General features: G+C 38.6%; 1 pseudogene across 1 annotated transcript; it reads right to left on the reverse strand.

The window, feature by feature from the left end:
- Positions 1-3,264: 3,264 nt before the first annotated feature.
- Positions 3,265-9,911, reverse strand: LOC306880395 (DBH-like monooxygenase protein 2 homolog; annotated as a pseudogene). The gene is made up of 13 exons: positions 9,645-9,911; positions 9,158-9,304; positions 6,597-6,749; positions 6,124-6,207; positions 5,873-6,026; positions 5,466-5,568; positions 5,209-5,375; positions 5,039-5,127; positions 4,823-4,897; positions 4,636-4,695; positions 3,670-3,800; positions 3,484-3,577; positions 3,265-3,366 (listed from the first exon to the last, which is right to left on the reverse strand). The product of its transcript is annotated as a DBH-like monooxygenase protein 2 homolog (transcript).
- Between the last annotated feature and the right edge of the window lie 7,338 nt (positions 9,912-17,249).

Consider the following 17,249-nt stretch of genomic DNA (forward strand, 5'->3'; position numbering starts at 1 on the left):
TATACATTGTTGCAGTCGAGTGTTTGTTATATTTGTTTTATCATTCAAAACGTTTATATCTTCTGTTTACTCAGTTACAGCAATAGTAATGCCTTTATCCATATTGGAGTTTTCCAGACCCGTGGCTCTAACATCTGTGGTCATGAAGTAATTTGACAAACTGGTGCTGGCCCACCTGAAGGACATTACTGCTGGATCCTCTTCAGTTTGCCTACAGAGCAAACAGGTCTGTGGACGATGCAGTCATCACGGGACTGCATTATGTTCTGCAACATCCAGACCAGGGGTTCCCAAACTCGTTCCTGGAGCCTCCCCAACACTGCACATTTTGCATGCCTCCTTTATCAATCACACCTGATTCAACTCATCGGCTCATTAGGAAATGGCTCCAGGAACGTGTTTGGGAACCCCTGATCTAGACAGACCAGGGACTTATGTGAGGATCCTGTTTGTGGACTTCAGCTCGGCTTTTAACACTCTCATCCCAAACCTTCTCCTGCCCAAACTAACTCAGCTCTCCATGCCCATTTCCGTCTGTCAGTGGATCACCAGCTTCCTGACAGACAGGCAGCAGCTAGTGAGGCTTGGAAAATACACACCCAGCACCCGTACGATCAGCACTGGAGCTCCTCAGGGCTGTGTTCTCTCCCCACTGCTCTTCTCCCTCTACACCAATGACTGCACATCTAAAGACCCCTCTGTCAAGCTCCTAAAGTTTGCACACTGATCGGCCTCATTCAGGACGGTGATGAGTCTGCTTACAGACAGGAGGTTAAGGAGCTGGCTGTATGGTGCAGTCTCAACAACCTGGAGCTCAACATACTCAAAACAGTGGAGATGATTGTGGACTTCAGGAAAAACCCCCCTGCTCTCCCCCCACTCACCATCATGGACAGCACTGTAACAACAGTGGAGTCATTCAGATTCCTGGGCACCACTATCTCTCAGGACTTGAAATGGGACACTCACATTGACTCAATTGTTAAAAAGGCCCAGCAGAGGTTGTACTTCCTTCCCCAGCTGAGGAAGTTCAACCTGCCACGGGAGCTGCTGAAACAGTTCTACTCCACCATCATTGAATCCGTCCTCTGCACTTCAATAACTGTCTGGTTCAGCTCAGCTACCAAAACAGACCTCAGAAGACTACAGAGGGTAGTCCGGACTGCTGAGCGAATCATTGGTATAACCCTCTCCACTCTCCAAGAACTGTACTTATCCAGAGTGACCAAAAGGGCTGGAAAAATCACCCTGGACCCCTCACATCCAGCACACTTCCTCTTTGAACTGTTGCCGCCTGGTCAACGCTACAGAGCTCTGAGCACCAGAAAGGCCAGGCACAGAAACAGTTTCTTCCCTCAGGCAATCCATTTTATGAACACTTGACAATAATTGTGGAACACACAACAGTATTTATACACTTATACACTTATTTATCTAACACACATACTTAATCTAAATTTCGAATTTGCACATAATATACCTGTACATACAAAACTGTCTATTGTAATATACCTGTACATACAATTGTTAATTTGTACATTGTTATTCCTTACTTACTTGTTCTGTTTTTATTCTTTTATTATCAGTTTTTTTGTTGTCACTGTCATTCTGTTCCACTGTGGAAGCTTCTGTCACGAAAACAAATTCCTTGTATGTGTAAACATACCTGGCAATAAAGCTCATTCTGATTCTGATAACCGGCTCGTTAGAAGAGAGCTTCACGAATGAACTGTGTTCCGATTCCAATACAATTTAAATTCATGTCTCGCACACTTTAATGCCCATTTAATGTAATATATACGCTGCCTTCGAACTGGAATCATGGCAGAATATTCCAAGTTCGCAGGGCACTTACGTTCGAATAGAACAAACAAGAGATGCACACAAAATGTGCAGAGCGGTCGGTCGCTTACATGATCAACTGGCTGAGATTAAGCTATAGTGTGACTATTTTATCTGGCAACTATATCAGTGCCACCTAGTTATTAAAAACTGCAAAAGAGAAATCACCTTGGTCCTGTGTGTGTGGTACAATAGATGGTGGCCGTATGATTTCTGTGTGTGTGTATCATGTTATGTGTCCTGTCCTGGCCACACAACTGAGCGCTCGAATGAACGCAATGGATTCAAATATTAGTAGATTTATTCTAATCAAGAGCAAGCAGCTCTTAAAAATTTTAATGCAAATACAGTGGTTTTTTCCTCTGGTGATTTGTATTTGTTGTCATTGTATGCTACCTAGCGTGTCCTGAAACATGGCGCTGATTACCCAGAAGGCAACGCGCAGTGACATATATTCCCATTCTCTATAGGCTAATGAAAGAATATATTCCAGCACAGAAAAAAAAAACAGAATTACATATTTGTAAAGACATGTAAATGTAAAAGATTTAAATAATGACTGGATTATATTTTTGGAGTGAACAATTCTTTTAAGCAAGCAGTCGGTCTATTTTCATTAGAGAGTGCTATATATGCACACCTATAATAATAATAAATACTATTATTATTGCTATTATTATTATTTTGTTTAAAATTATAATTCAAGGAAATATCATTGAGAATCGTGCTGTCAAGCTAATCTAAACTTGAATCTAATCTAAGCTTTACTCTAAACTTAAAGTTTTCATATTGTAGAATGCGTAAATGACAAGTAAAGCAAAGAAAGTATAGTGTAGTGTAGTGTAAAGTCCATTTCCATCTTTATATGATTTATTTAAAAAGTTACATATAGTTTGCTCAACTTTTGTTTTTCTTGTTTTCAGGTTGCTTTCAACACTGTCCATATGATCCAGGAGTTTTTGTTCCATTAAAATGATTGACATTTAATCAGACAATGAAAGAGCAATAAGTTGCATCAGTAGCATTTTGCAATAATGTTTCATAAGGACCCTCACTGCACTGCCAAACAGAGGAGCAGCGGCAAACAGGGCCGTCGCCTAGGGAGGTGAAAGGTGGTGACGAACATAGGAGCGGATGGCTTCACGTCATCACGAAAGAGGGAAAAATCACTCACTGCTCTTGACTGAATTACTTTGTAGTTTTAACAAGAATTCATCTGTATTTAATTTATACAGTGAAGACCATGATATGCAATGATATTTTACATTTGATTATTCGGTTTCTGTACCTGAACACCTACAAACTTGAAAAAACTTAAACTGCTTAATTTGTATAATTGTTCTATTTATTTATTTGTGCTGTTTACACAATTTCAAACAGGGCCCATATGCACAACCTGCACCGGGGCCCCGCAAACCCCAGTTATGGCTTTGGTGGCAAAGCAAGGCTCCTGGTGGCACTGCAGGGTGCAGACGGGATGACTTTGAGATCAGGAATCAGCCCTCTGCTGCTTGATATGTTGTTCTGGAAATACACATGAAAAAGATTGTCAGGTAAACACAGCTGTGGTCAGAACAGAAGCAGTTCAGTTTAAAAGCTTGATATTGTGGAGGTGTGGACACTTAAATTTGAGTTAATGACCATGACGTGCTGGTCGATTCTCTTCAGTGTTTGTTGGTGCTGATAAATAGACATGTCATTCCAAGTCTTCGTGAACATCATATTGAGCCAAGTACTGCACAATTAACAAATAAAAGCTGCATTATCATTATGATAAATATTAACAAGGAAACTTATGAAAATAAGCAGTACTTTAAATGAGATTACGCTGTATCTTTTGCTCCCATCTTAGATATTAAAGTAGTTTCATTAGGGAGGCTCATGCAGCCGCTCAGATTCATAGCTGGATAGTAGAAGAGGAAGGCCAAACACATCTCATCTGAAGTTGAGAGTCCCCCCTGTGGGCAGAAAATGGGAGTTTTATGCATAATTTTCCCTCTCTTATTAGACAAATAGAGTGCTGCAGGGATGATGTGTTTTTGTGGGCCAAAACCTGGAAACGGGAATTTTAGCACTTAAAGTACCATTGTCCAGATATCAATCGTTTTTTTTAATGGGTTTTTGGGTAAATGTCTGATGGTGGAAAAGCTTTTTATTCTGCAACATAAATACATCAGTATAACCCCTTGTATTTTTTTTAAAGCTTTTACTTGTCTTGAAAAAGGCAGTTGCTAACAAGTGGATAAATGGGTATACAGAGATTGTCTGGGACATTAAACATCATTATGGTGAACAGGTAAACTCATCTACTGACTTGTCCATTTTTTTCAGCCTCATTATGTTAATAAACATGCTTTTGCAAACTATTCTAACACAAACGTTTAGGGAAATTGTTTTCATTTTAAGATTGAAAGAGTTGTCAGAAGCTTAATGGCAGTAATGTTAAAGTTATCCAAAAGTTAATAGGGAAAAAGCATATTGAGTTTTTGTTAAGGGAACCAGGGTGATGGTAACTTTCAGTTTGTCCTACAAAATCCCATCACTGCAGCATGCTATACTTTATGGCTATTCTGTGTTTTTACTGGATACCCAAAAGGAAGAAGTGTGAGAAACAGGATAAGGAAATCTTATAAATACGATTAAAAACCAAACACATTTCTGGAATATATACCAAATCATTTGTGCACCCAGCAGACTCAGATTTTAATATAATGAAAATCAGTGAAATTTGAAGATACAAGCCATTGAATAAAATAAAATATGAGCCTCTGTGTAAATATATACAGTACTAACCCATGTGAGCGTGCTGCGTTTTTCAGTATTGTAAGTGCACTCCACCAGCAATTTGTCACCCTGAAAGACCAAAATGCTCCTTTATTTCACTTATTTTGTATTTACTGTATATGGCATTTGGTACTGTGCAGTGCATATATCTGATACTTGAAATCTCTGTAAATTTTTCAATCCTTTTAGCACTTACCAACTTCACTGTCTTAGTTTTACCCAAATTGGTTACTTTTCATCCACAGCTAGGAAATCGATCTGTTTACCTCCTCTGAAGAGGATAAGAATTTGCCAAGAAAAGAAAGTAATTATTTACAGTAACATTAAGTTATGAACCACATTAAAAAAAGAAGAACACTGGTTATTGTATCTAATTATTTCCTGAAGTCAGTCATTGGTCAAAAATGTTTACCTGAAGTGTCCGACTCGCACCTTCCGCCCAGCTAAGTGTGTGTGCAGCATCACAGCGAACACCTGAAGATCATGTGGCGTCTTCAGAACCTGTAGAGCACAGAACACAAGATCCTCCAGTCATCTGATCAATCTGATCGAGAGTGTGAGCAGATAAACATACAAACAAACCTTTGGAATATAAGCAGTGTCACACAGGCCGTACGTGAGGAAGGATTTGGCTTTGGGTGGGATGGCGTACCCAGGGGCCATCATAAGCCCTGTCGCTAAAACAGCTGCATCGTGCTGACAGAGTTCAGATGTGTAATAGAATCGCAGACCCGAGTTATCAACTCGACCTGTGCAGAGAAGAAAGTATTGTTTTATTGAAAGACCTTAAATGTTCATCACAGTGTGGTATTTTACATTGTAAACGACTACTGACTGACCTGCTCTTTTATTTGGGTTGTTATAATGCACTTCGAGCCTGTAGAAAAAACCTCTAACATTTCCTCCAATTGGAAGCCCTGCCACCTCAGGAAATTCAAAAGCCTTGAAAAATATAATTTAATTGAAAAGATAATCAGCAATTGTACCTCATTAACAAAACTTGACCTATAAATACTATTTCAGTAGGCCTAATAAAGTATCATTGTTAATAAAAGCAGAAAATGAATCATCCTCTTGAGGTGGATCTTTTCAGTTAATTAGTTCAGAAAACCGCTCAGAATGATTCACTTAAGAATCAAACTGTTCCGATTCAATGATGTGTTCGCAGCAGTTAGGTAATTAATGGCTTAAATCTGGTTGTTTTAACAAGAAAATGCTTTCAACCCAAGTCACAGGTGAGACTAACCCCTCCGCCAACTCCCCACACAGCCACGGTCTCCACACACTCTCCATCCATCCCAGTATAACACTCTGCCTCAACCGGCCCCCGTCACGCTCGGAGGGCAGCGGTACAGCACAAGATGATGCACGACGTCAATGTTTGTGATCACTGGCTCAATCTGGACATAATGAAAGTAAGTCAGAGATGAAGACGATTGACAGATCGCTGGATAGATCAGGATAGATCATGTGTGTTAAGTTCTTAAACTCACTTACACGATAAATGTGCTGTTTTCGTTTAAATGTCGGGGCTTTCATGATCTTGCAGTGATAGTAGGTTTGGTTGGCTGGTACAGTGAACTGAAACATTCAATGTAAATGTAAGCAACATGTAAAGTTACACTCATTAGCCCTTTAAAGAGATTGACCAATAATATAATCTATGCAAACTATAGGGTAAACTATTATGGGGTCAGTAAGACATTTTTATTTAAATAAAAAATAAATAAACAAATTTATAATTTTCACAAGGACACATTAAATTGACAGAAAGACGTTTAAAATGTTACAGAATCTTTTTCTGTTTTAAATGCTGCTCTTTTTAGTTTTCTATTCTTCAACAAATCCTGAATAAAGATGTCACTGTTTTCACAAAAATATTTAGCTGCTGTTTTAAATGTTGCTCTTGAAATGCCAGCAACAGAAAACTGGGTTTACAGACAGAACAACAAAGTAAAAGTCTTTCTTACATTGATCATAGTTACGTCAAAAAACCTGCTGTTTGGAGGGTTGACCCGAGGCATGTACTTCAGCAGGTTCAGCTCCTTTGTGCCTCTTCGGGTGCTGTGGTACTTGATTTCATCAGTCTGTCCGTACGCATAGATCAGCTTCATGGGGAGATTCTGATAATGCAATAAAAACACTTTTATTTGATGTTTTCATGAACCGGGTTTGATTGTAGTTTTATTTTCCTTTCTATTCTTTGCTCTGCTTCCTAGACTTAGCTGTTCGCATTCACAATCAGCGCTCGCACTGATTACGACAGCACCTGTTTCCTTTTGACGTCGAGTTGCTCCTCTATGGCTGTGTCCAAATTCAGGGTCTGCATCCTCCTTAGGATCCTTCCTACCCGGTTGAAGGAGGAGGGATTCTCCGAAGTCCGCAAAAACCGGAAGTCGGTGTTTGTGAATTTGGACAGCCTACCCTTCTTTCAGTTCCCTCCCTTACCCGTTGCTCATATCCTGTCGCCTAGCAACCGTGACAGCGCCAAGCAAGAAGTGGGGAAATGGACAAACAAAGAGTTATTCTCCTCATTTTAATTCTTTTGGAAGAAATAAAGCAATTAAATAAATTAAATACTTTCTTTGCTCGTTGTCGGAGAGTTTTTTATATCAGACTACAAGACAGTCACATCCAGGTAAGCCATTATAGCCTATTTTTATTTGTTTTTAAGTATTCTACTAATTTCTCCTACAAATTCATTGAGCCGAAGCATAAACTTTAGCTTGTTTTGTCAGAGAAACTCCTCTCCCACTCCGCTACCGCTCACTTCGTCCGCCATTACGCTCTGCCGGAAAGAATTATGGGATAGGTAGGACGGGAAAGGATCCACCACACCCATCCTTCCAATTCGGGGAAAAGGAGGACGTGTGGGCCGCATTTGAAGGATCCTACGAATTTGGACAGCCTTCGTCACGGCGCTGTGACGTAACATCCTTCAAATGAGTACTCCGAAGGATGCAGACCCTGAATTTGGACACAGCCTATTTCTCTCTGTGTGTTACTAGACTTCTTTGCCAGATTATTGTGCTTTGCAGCCATTCTGCCGGCTCTCATTATATCGACTACCGTTACTCTGTTGTGTTTTGTCAAGAACAGTCCTGTCCTGTCTAGTCAAGTCAAGTGTCTGACCTGATCTCTGCCCAGTCTCCCAGTTGCCGGCGGCCAATGGTTCGTTTGCCTCCGGGCGCAGCCCTCCGGACTGTACTGCCTTCTGTGGAAGTTGCCTCTCGCCACTCCGGCCGGGACTGCACTCCCTCTCGTACAAGTCAAGTCTGCTTCTATGTTCCAGTTTTCTCCTGAATTATTTTCCAGTTCTGCGTATGCCTGATCCGGCTAGCGAACAACAGACTGCCTGAGTTCGTTTTGTGGACAATAAATTCTCTGTTTGACTTGATTTTGCCTCTGGGTCCCTTTGTGTTGTGACAGATGTCTTTACTTGAAATGAGAAGCTCTTTGGCCACATGCACACTGCCGTTAAATTTTGTCACTCATAAAAGTTTGCAGTGTGTATGTGGCTAATCTGGCCATCAGTAACTCATTGTAGCTACTTTTGATCTATTTTGAAGGTTTTTTGAGTTCAGTCAGACAGTCCATGTTTTTAGTCAAAGGAGGGGTTTTGAAGTGCAGTTGAGAGCTCCTTGACAAAAAAGATCAGCAGTTTGTTCAGAGAGAGTTCTCAGAAATACCCTCCCAGTGGACCTAACATTGTGTGGATTCCTTTACTTTGCTGGTTTTGTTTTGTAATGCCATATTTCCACTGTCATGTGATCACGAATTAATCGGTGCAGACGCGATTCAATACGTGTGTCCTACAAAATAATCATAAGCACCAGTTTATGCTGTTTGATTATGGCCTCGTAGTTGGAAGATGTTATCCCCCGGCCTGTTTAGCCGATGCGTGCACAGTGGAAATGCGGCTACATTCTTAAAAATAAGGTGCTTCAGAGGTTCTTCACAGCAATGCCATAACCATTTTTGGTTCCACAAAGAACCATTCAGTCAAAGGTTCTTTAAAAAAACATCGCTTTCTTACCTTTTTTATAATCTGAAGAACCTTCTTTCGCTAACAAATAACCTTTTGTGAAACAGAAAGGTTCTTCAGATGTTAAAGGTCTTTATGCAGCCATTTAGACAAAAAAGGTTCTATGGCATTGTAAAGCACCTTTATTTTTAAGAGTATAATAATATCTGACTGGCATATAACTGAACAAATCAAACAAACGTAAATGGATAAAGGTGGGGCTCATGGGCTGCAGACCAGCCAAGCCCAATGGTAAGTCTGGACATGCTCAAAGCATATTTTAATGTTTGTGAATTTTGTGTTACTCCATAATGATGGTCTAGTTGAGAGCATTTGTACGTAGAGCCCAAACATAACCTCAAGGCCAGGGGTCCCCGGCCCTCCAAGTCCTGCCCTGACTGTCATTGTTTTCAGGCTAAAACAGTGAAAGTGGGGAGGGCTACATTGCTGGTGCTGAACTACTTTTCCTTTGTAATGAATATGAAAAAAAACAATGGTTAAACTCACAGTGATGGCTAAATCATTTTCATCACAGGAACCGATGGACCTCTGAAACTTCATGACTGTTTTCCCATCAGACTCGGTCAGAGACAGGAGTTTGTAGTTTTGTTGCTTGTCAACCAAAGGAATTGATTTCCCCACAGCATGGCGGTCCTGAATATAAAAAAGAGAAAAGAAGCATGTATGTATGCTTTATGATGTTGTAGTTATAGATGTACAGATCCCGGTGCAGTTAAACTGGGCTATCTGTTTAACACTTTGACAATCAATAGTTCAAAACATAAGAATATCAGATGTATATTATGTCAGATAGATGTATATAAGATACAGTATATGAATAAAAATAATATAAAGAATTTAATATCAAAAAATATAAAATTAATTGTAACTCAACTGAGTGACAGTTATCAGTCTCAATCTTGAGGATGTGAAAAAATAACTAGTTGTAATTTCCCTGTTAGTGACTTTGACAGTTATCAGTCTCAGTCTTTACCGTGAAGTAACTGCCTTTGGCCCCAACTCCTCCAATGACGATATCGGCTCCAGTCATTCCTCCTTTGGGGCTGAAGCCAAAACCGACCCAGCCGCTGGTGTTGACCGTGAGCTCGAACAAGATGCTGCCCTGGATCTTATCAAATCCCCACTTCAGCCGCACCTTGTGCTCGAGGTCCAGGTGTTCAGAGAAAGGCAGAAGAGGGTCTTCCTGAGCCCAGGACCACTGGACTGAAAGCAGAAGCAGAACAAGAGATAATGTGATCATGTTTCCTTTTCAAAATCTGACAAATACTGTCTTTGTAAGGTGTTTGAGAAGGCAGTGACATGAAACTGTTCTGTAGTCACTTTAACGGCCCCCTTTAAGCTGTCTGTAACCCCTCCTCACCTGATCTCAGTTCTCCTCCTCTCAGTCCGGTCTGGTGAATCAGGTTCCTTATCACCTGATTTTCCAGTATTATTGGCTACGAGAGAGATTACGATCAGCTTTTAAAGGCACTTTTCATCTTTTCATGAACAAGCATTCAAAAATTACTCGTTATTATTATTTATTTTAGGGTTCTGATGAACAGTAAGTACAGAATAGCGGCATTTACTAATTCATGATGAATATGCTAGAGATGGATTAGTTAATGTTACATAAGCTAAAGAAAATGGTTTTATTTTTGCTCTTTCAGTATCTTCACATCAATGCAAAGGAGCAGAGGTCAGGACCAGGGCCACATTAACAATTGGGCTAGGCGGGGCAGAAGCCCTGGGGCCCTGAACAAAGAGGGGGCCCGTGATTGGCTGTGGAATAGATTGACCCTTTCCTAATTCCATGAATTCCATGCATTACCATTAGAGATAACGTTTTAATTTGGTTTACCAATCAGTTACATTTATATTTGACTTTTGAACCGCCTGTGCACGTATCTCATCGTCCCTACAGATTTTAGGTTAGTTTGATTATTAACCTGAAGGATGTATGTTGCTTTTTCTTTTTGAACAATCTCTCTTAAGGGTTGGGAGATAATCCTGTAGAAATACGCAGTTTATTAACAATTGGGCTAGGTGGGGCTGAAGCCCCGGGGCCTGAGCGGAGGGTGGCCCGTGATTGGCTGTGGAGTAGATTGACTGGCCGTCAGTATCGCCAAAGCCCCACCATGCCCCCCACTTATTAGTGCTATTATTTAGTGGAGCTTTTCCGTGAATTTCATGCATTACCATTAGAGAAAATGTATAAATTCGGTTTTCCAATCAAATGCATTTATTCTGTATTTGACTTTTGAATGACCTGTGCAAATATTTATCAGGTGATCGCTGCCCAATATGTCCGCATTCACCTCCACTCTTCACTTCATTTTGGTGTAATTTGGAAGTGGTCATGCAGAGAACAATCTTCGATAAGTAAAAATGTCAGCTATACTGAGAGAGAGGGGCTCAAAAACGAAAAACTTCAAAGACAACAGAGAAAAGATATGAATTAGTCAATAAAATCCTCAGCTATCGGGTTATTTCACTAAAGCTAATGATGGAGTTGTGGAGCAGCAAGTGGACCGGGCACATGGAGCAAATAAAAACACAGCCTCATCGTCCCCCACAGTATTAGGTTAGTTTTCATATTCTCTTAAAGGTTGGGAGAAAACCCTCAGGACTGGAGTCATGATGTATACCATGAAAAATTAAAGTAAAGGAATAGAAAGATTTCTATTTTAAGGAATAATGAAGGGTGTGTGGGGTTGGGGGGTTGCTGATGCCTCTTTTGGTTCAAGTGTGTGTGATCATGAATGCACAAGAAATACCTGTTTTGCACTCTGGCATATGCATATACCTATAATTTATTTATTAAAAAACCATATATGATTTCCACAAGCAATAAAGGGCAGCAAAATGTTGTTTTTTTTCAGCTGTTTGCTAAAGAGACATTGTCTTCCTCAAGGGGAGCTTGTGGGCTCATACAGCCGAATTGATCCACATTCAAATCTTAGGACTTTTTCTTACTGTCTGTCGTCTTACTGAAGATGTCTGAACTAAATGTATTAAAACAATTGGCACCTGACATACTAATTGAAATTAGAGCTACCACAAATGATAAAAAAAAATCAAATAATCACAACTGACTGTGATTGGTCCTGTTGAGAAAAGTAACAACGCTGCTGGCTGCTTCTGCAGTGTTCTGAGAAATAGCTAGTATATTTTACATTTACATTTATTCATTTAGCTGACGCTTTTATCCAAAGCGACTTACAATTGCTATATGTCAGAGGTCGCACACCTCTGGAGCAACTAGGGGTTAAGTGTCTTGCTCAGGGACACATTGGTGTCTCACAGTGGATTCGAACCCGGGTCTCTCACACCAACGGCATGTGTCTTATCCACTGCGCCATCACCACCCCATTTTCTCTTTCTTTGTTTTTTTTTACCATTATTACACCTGTTAAAATAACAAACAAGTATTATCATTATTGAAATTATTATTGCTAAACACAAATGCAATAAATTCAAGCAGCACACATTAAAAGAAAGAAAAATATAAAAATAAAAACAAAATACTTAGAAATAATAACTATCAAAATATAAGCAAATTATAATAAAAATATGTTTATGTATGTATGTGTTTATATGTGCTTATGTATTATAAATAATTATACCCCACAGTAATCCTCCCAGGTCACAAGCCACACCCATTTTAGGAAATCCACACTTTGTACTCGCTTTCCAAACATATGTATCTGTGTACATATCTATGTTTCCAACTAGTGTTATGAGATTTTCTGGTTTCAGTGGGTGGAGCACACATGAATATTCAGGAGTTTCCCCGGACATGCGTGTAGAACTGAGAATTTTAGTTGAGAAATAGGTGATAAAATATAAGAAAAAAAATGTGTGCTCCAGGGAGATTTTTCATATCTTTCTTATTTAAAATTCAATATCTCAGGAAAGTAATATGGTAAGAGAAAACTTCTTTTTTGGTGATGTTTCTCAATATGTGGGCTGTATGCGATTTAAATTTTTTGGAGATATCATGAAGTAGGCCTAATCAAAAGTTACAGCATTTGGAACCAAGGTAGCCATTTTCTTAGCCCTTGACAGTTTTGAAATTGTTGTTTTGAATTTGAAGTAATGCCTCACACAAGTTTAGTCAAAGCCCCAAACAATTATGCTTGTTTTATTCTACTCTGTGACCTTTCAAATGACACACGACTATCTGAGCTGTATGATGTTTTTGACATATTAGAGGAAAAACATTTCATATGAATTTTTTTTTTTCTATTTATCAGCAAATAACTCAGCACTACTTAGAGGAGTTAATCAAAGTGGCCATGCATTGTAAAGGTCAGACTGTAAACTTTCAAATTACATCTATTTTGTGTTAATCTAGGGCAGGGGTGTCAAACTCAGTTCCTGGAGGGCCACAGCCCTGCATAGTTTAGTTTCAGCCCTAAATAAACACACCTGATCCAGCTAATCAGGCCCTTCAGGCTTATTTGGAAACTCCGGCGGTATACACTTCGGTTTAGAGGGACTACTTAGCACTTGTTAAGAGTTGATCAAAATGGTTGGATGCATTCGAAAGCTGAATTTCTAAGCTTTAAAATAATAATATAAAAAAGGAACATGTGGGTTTTTACATTTTACTTGCCAAGTGTTTAATAAAGCTCTCCGACTGATTTATTCAATTAATAGGTTTAGGTATTTACACATGAAAGATGCAATTGTATTGTTTTGATTTTGTACTCATTTTAATCATGAGAATCTGCTGTAAATAATGGTGCTATGGTGCTATTTTCCACGATCGGAGCATGTTTTGTGAAATGTCAAGCGTAAGACCCATGTGAAAGTTATAACGTGCCTTTGGGGTTTTATGTGTTATAATTCAATGAGGAGTATCTTTAGATCTAAATGACAGATTATGGTGAGTTTGGGCCCTTTTTAATCAAGAACATTTTCTAAAAATAATGACAATTATGCTTGTTTTATTATACTTGTTAACAGAATATTTCAAAAAGGTAACTATATTTTCAGCGTTGCCCAAACTTATAAGGCCTATAAAGGAATTTATGCCTAATCATTTCGTAACAGTTTATAATGTTTTTATTATTTTGCATGTTTTGTGCAGCCATCACTTGACTGAATGATCGCTGACATTCTTTGTGTAACGTTAGGATAAATCACAACAACCTTCGGCTAGTATACATTTATTTCAGTTTGTTGTGCTGTAGCTTATTAGTTATCATTTGAGTGCAACAACTGAAATAAACTTGTACAATAAGCAACTTAGTAAGGTTCTTTGTTAATGTTCATTTATAACTGCATTTATCTGATTAAAAATATAGTCAAAAACAGTAATATAATAATGTCATGATTCAAATGCCAGAATGCTTTTTTTTAGGCTACATATCTTAAATGTGATCTTGGAATAATAGCTTTATTATGTTTCTTTATTTTTTGTTTCTTTATTTTTTTTTACCAGCAGATTCAACAAGGGTGTTTACATCACACTCTCTTGTCTCCTTGTTTTGGTGCATAAAAATCTTTTTAGTTTGTAACAAGAATTCAATAGTGGTTCATACTTAAAATTCAGGAAAACTTTCGTTTATTAATCGCATCCTCCATGGCTAACATTTTCCTGGATTTTGAGTGTGAATCACTGTTGAATTCATATTTTTAAAAATAAAAATGTGAGTGTCTCAAATAATATCAAACACACCAATGTTATACCAACATATAGTTAGCAAAATCTAATGCCAAATCTAGGCCATAATCCAATCTTTATTCCACTTTATTTTTTATAAAAAGTGCCTCAAATTAAAACCTAATTAAGAATATATACAGGTGCATCTCAATAAATTAGAATGTCGTGGAAAAGTTCATTTATTTCAGTACTTCAACTCAAATTGTGAAACTCTTGTATTAAATAAATTCAGTGCACACAGACTGAAGTAGTTTAAGTCTTTGGTTCTTTTAATTGTGATGATTTAGGCTCACATTTAACAAAAACCCACCAATTCAATATCTCAACAAATTAGAATACTTCATAAGACCAATAAAAAAATAAACAATTTTTAGTGAATTGTTGGCCTTCTGGAAAGTATGTTCAATTACTGTATATGCACTCAATACTTGGTTGGGCCTCCTTTTGCTTTAATTACTGCATCAATGCGGCGTGTCATGGAGGAAATCAGCCTGTGGCACAGCTCAGGTGTAATGGAAGCCCAGGTTGCTTTGATAGCGGCCTTCAGGTCATCTGCATTGTTGGGTCTGGTGTCTCTCATCTTCCTCTTGACAATACCCCATAGATTCTCTATGGGGTTCAGGTCAGGCGAGTTTGCTGGCCAATCAAGCACAGTAACACCATGGTCATTGAACCAGCTTTTGGTACCTTTGGCAGTGTGGGCAGGTGCCAAGTCCTGCTGGAAAATGAAATCAGCATCTCCATAAAGCTTGTCAGCAGAAGGAAGCTTGCTCTAAAATTTCCTGGTAGATGGCTGCGTTGACTGTGGACTTCAGAAAACACAGCGGACCAACACCAGCAGATGACATGGCACCCCAAATCATCACTGACTGTGGAAACTTCACACTGGACTTCAAGCAACATGATTTGGTGCCTCTCCACTCTTCCTCCAGACTCTGGGACCTTGATTTCCAAATTAAATGCAAAATTGACTTTCATCTGAAAAGAGGACTTCGGACCACTGAGCAACAGTCCATTTCTTTTTCTCCACAGCCCAGGTAAGACGCTTCTGATGTTTTCTCTGGTTCAGAAGTGGCTTGGTAGCCCTTTTCCTGAAGACGTCTGAGCGTGGTGACTCTTGATGCACTGACTCCAGCTTCAGTCCACTCTTTGTGAAGCTCTCACAAGTGTTTGAATCAGCTTTGCTTGACAGTATTCTCAAGCTTGCGGTCATCCCTGTTGCTTGTGCACCTTTTCCTACCCAATTTCTTCCTTCCAGTCAACTTTGCATTTAATATGCTTTGATACAGCACTCTGTAAACAGCCACACCTTTCAGTGATGACCCTCTGTGACTTACCCTCTTTGTGGAGGGCGTCAATGATTGTCTTCTGGATCATTGCCAAGTCAGCAGTCTTCTCCATTATTGTGGTTTCAAAGAACAAGAGATACCCGGAATTTATACTGTAGAGATGGTCATTTATTGAAACTCAAATGTAAATATTCTAATATTTTGAGATACATATGTTTGACTTTCATGAGCTGTAAGCTCTAATCATCAAAATTAAAACAAAAAACTTTTGAACTTTTTCACGACATTCTAATTTATTGAGATGCACCTGTATGTTTAAGAAACTTTATGACTAATAAATTATGTTGAATGAGTATTTGATACGCATCAAAATAAACCATGCATTTGTAACAGTGATCACGATGTGTATCATCCAGGTGTGCAACACATGGTCAAAGAACATATGACAGAGAATAACATCAGTGTAGGTTGCAAAACGTTTATTAGGCCACTGATATGGTGGTGAATGCTATTTAATTCACTGCCAGAGGAAGATTGTTTAAAATGCAAAAGGTAACAGAAGAGCGTAGCAATAAATAATTGAAATAGTTGGTGCACGTCTATCTACACTATTGGAAACCTGTGCAGATGTAATCATCCAGATGTTCTGAGATGGAACCTTAAACCTTGTGATAATCTTCATCTGTTTGTAAAAGTTTAAATGTTTTACATTGGAAACATGAAAAAAGAAAAGAAATTTCAGCAACATTTTTTTTTTTTGTAACCGTGACTGTGTCAGTTCACAACCAGACAACATGGAGAATGCTGAATAGTCTGACTGGGAAAAGAGCATGGATCATCACATCAGTATACAAAACAAAAAAAAAAATCCACATATGCATTTATAAAGGTTTATTTCATTCGTTGCAGGCAGTGATGTATTCAACAAATGCTAATTAATAAAATACAGTTTTAAAGCATTGCAGGCTACAAATTAAGAGCACATCGCACTGAAATGATTTATCTGAGGGTTGCTGTGCTTTACCCTAACGTTACACAAAGAATGCAATCATTCAGTCAGGGAAGTTTGTGTGAACAAAAATGTGCACTGTTAGCTAATAAAAATATTATAACCTGTTACGAAACGATGAACAAATGCAGTTCAGGCATAAGTTTGTACAGCTCTACCTCTTTTATTTTTTGCTGAGATAAGAGGAGCATGAACTAAACTTCTCAGTTCCACGCGCATGTCCGGGAAACTCATGAATATTCATATATGCTCCGCCCAATGTCATGTATTTTTGAAATACTACACATTTCCACTAGAGGCCGATCTAAACTCACACATCTGTTGTTTCAGCCCGTCCTCTCAGCTTGAACTTGACGAAACTTAAAAAAGCTGACACCGTCAAAAATTAAAACATTTATGGGCACAAAAGCTAAAATATTTTAGTATTATACTTAATCCCTACTTAACATTAACAATTTTTTCTTATTATTAGTCTAATAATGTGATCCTAAAAGTCCTACACTACGTCTAACATATAGCTTACAATATATAAATATAGCATAAGCCTATATTAAACCTTAATGCTATATATGATAATAATAACAATAAATATTTGTCATGTGTTTATGTGTTATATGCACTGCATACATT

Source organism: Barbus barbus, assembly GCF_936440315.1.
Source record: "Barbus barbus genome assembly, chromosome: 14".
NCBI lineage: Eukaryota > Metazoa > Chordata > Actinopteri > Cypriniformes > Cyprinidae > Barbus > Barbus barbus.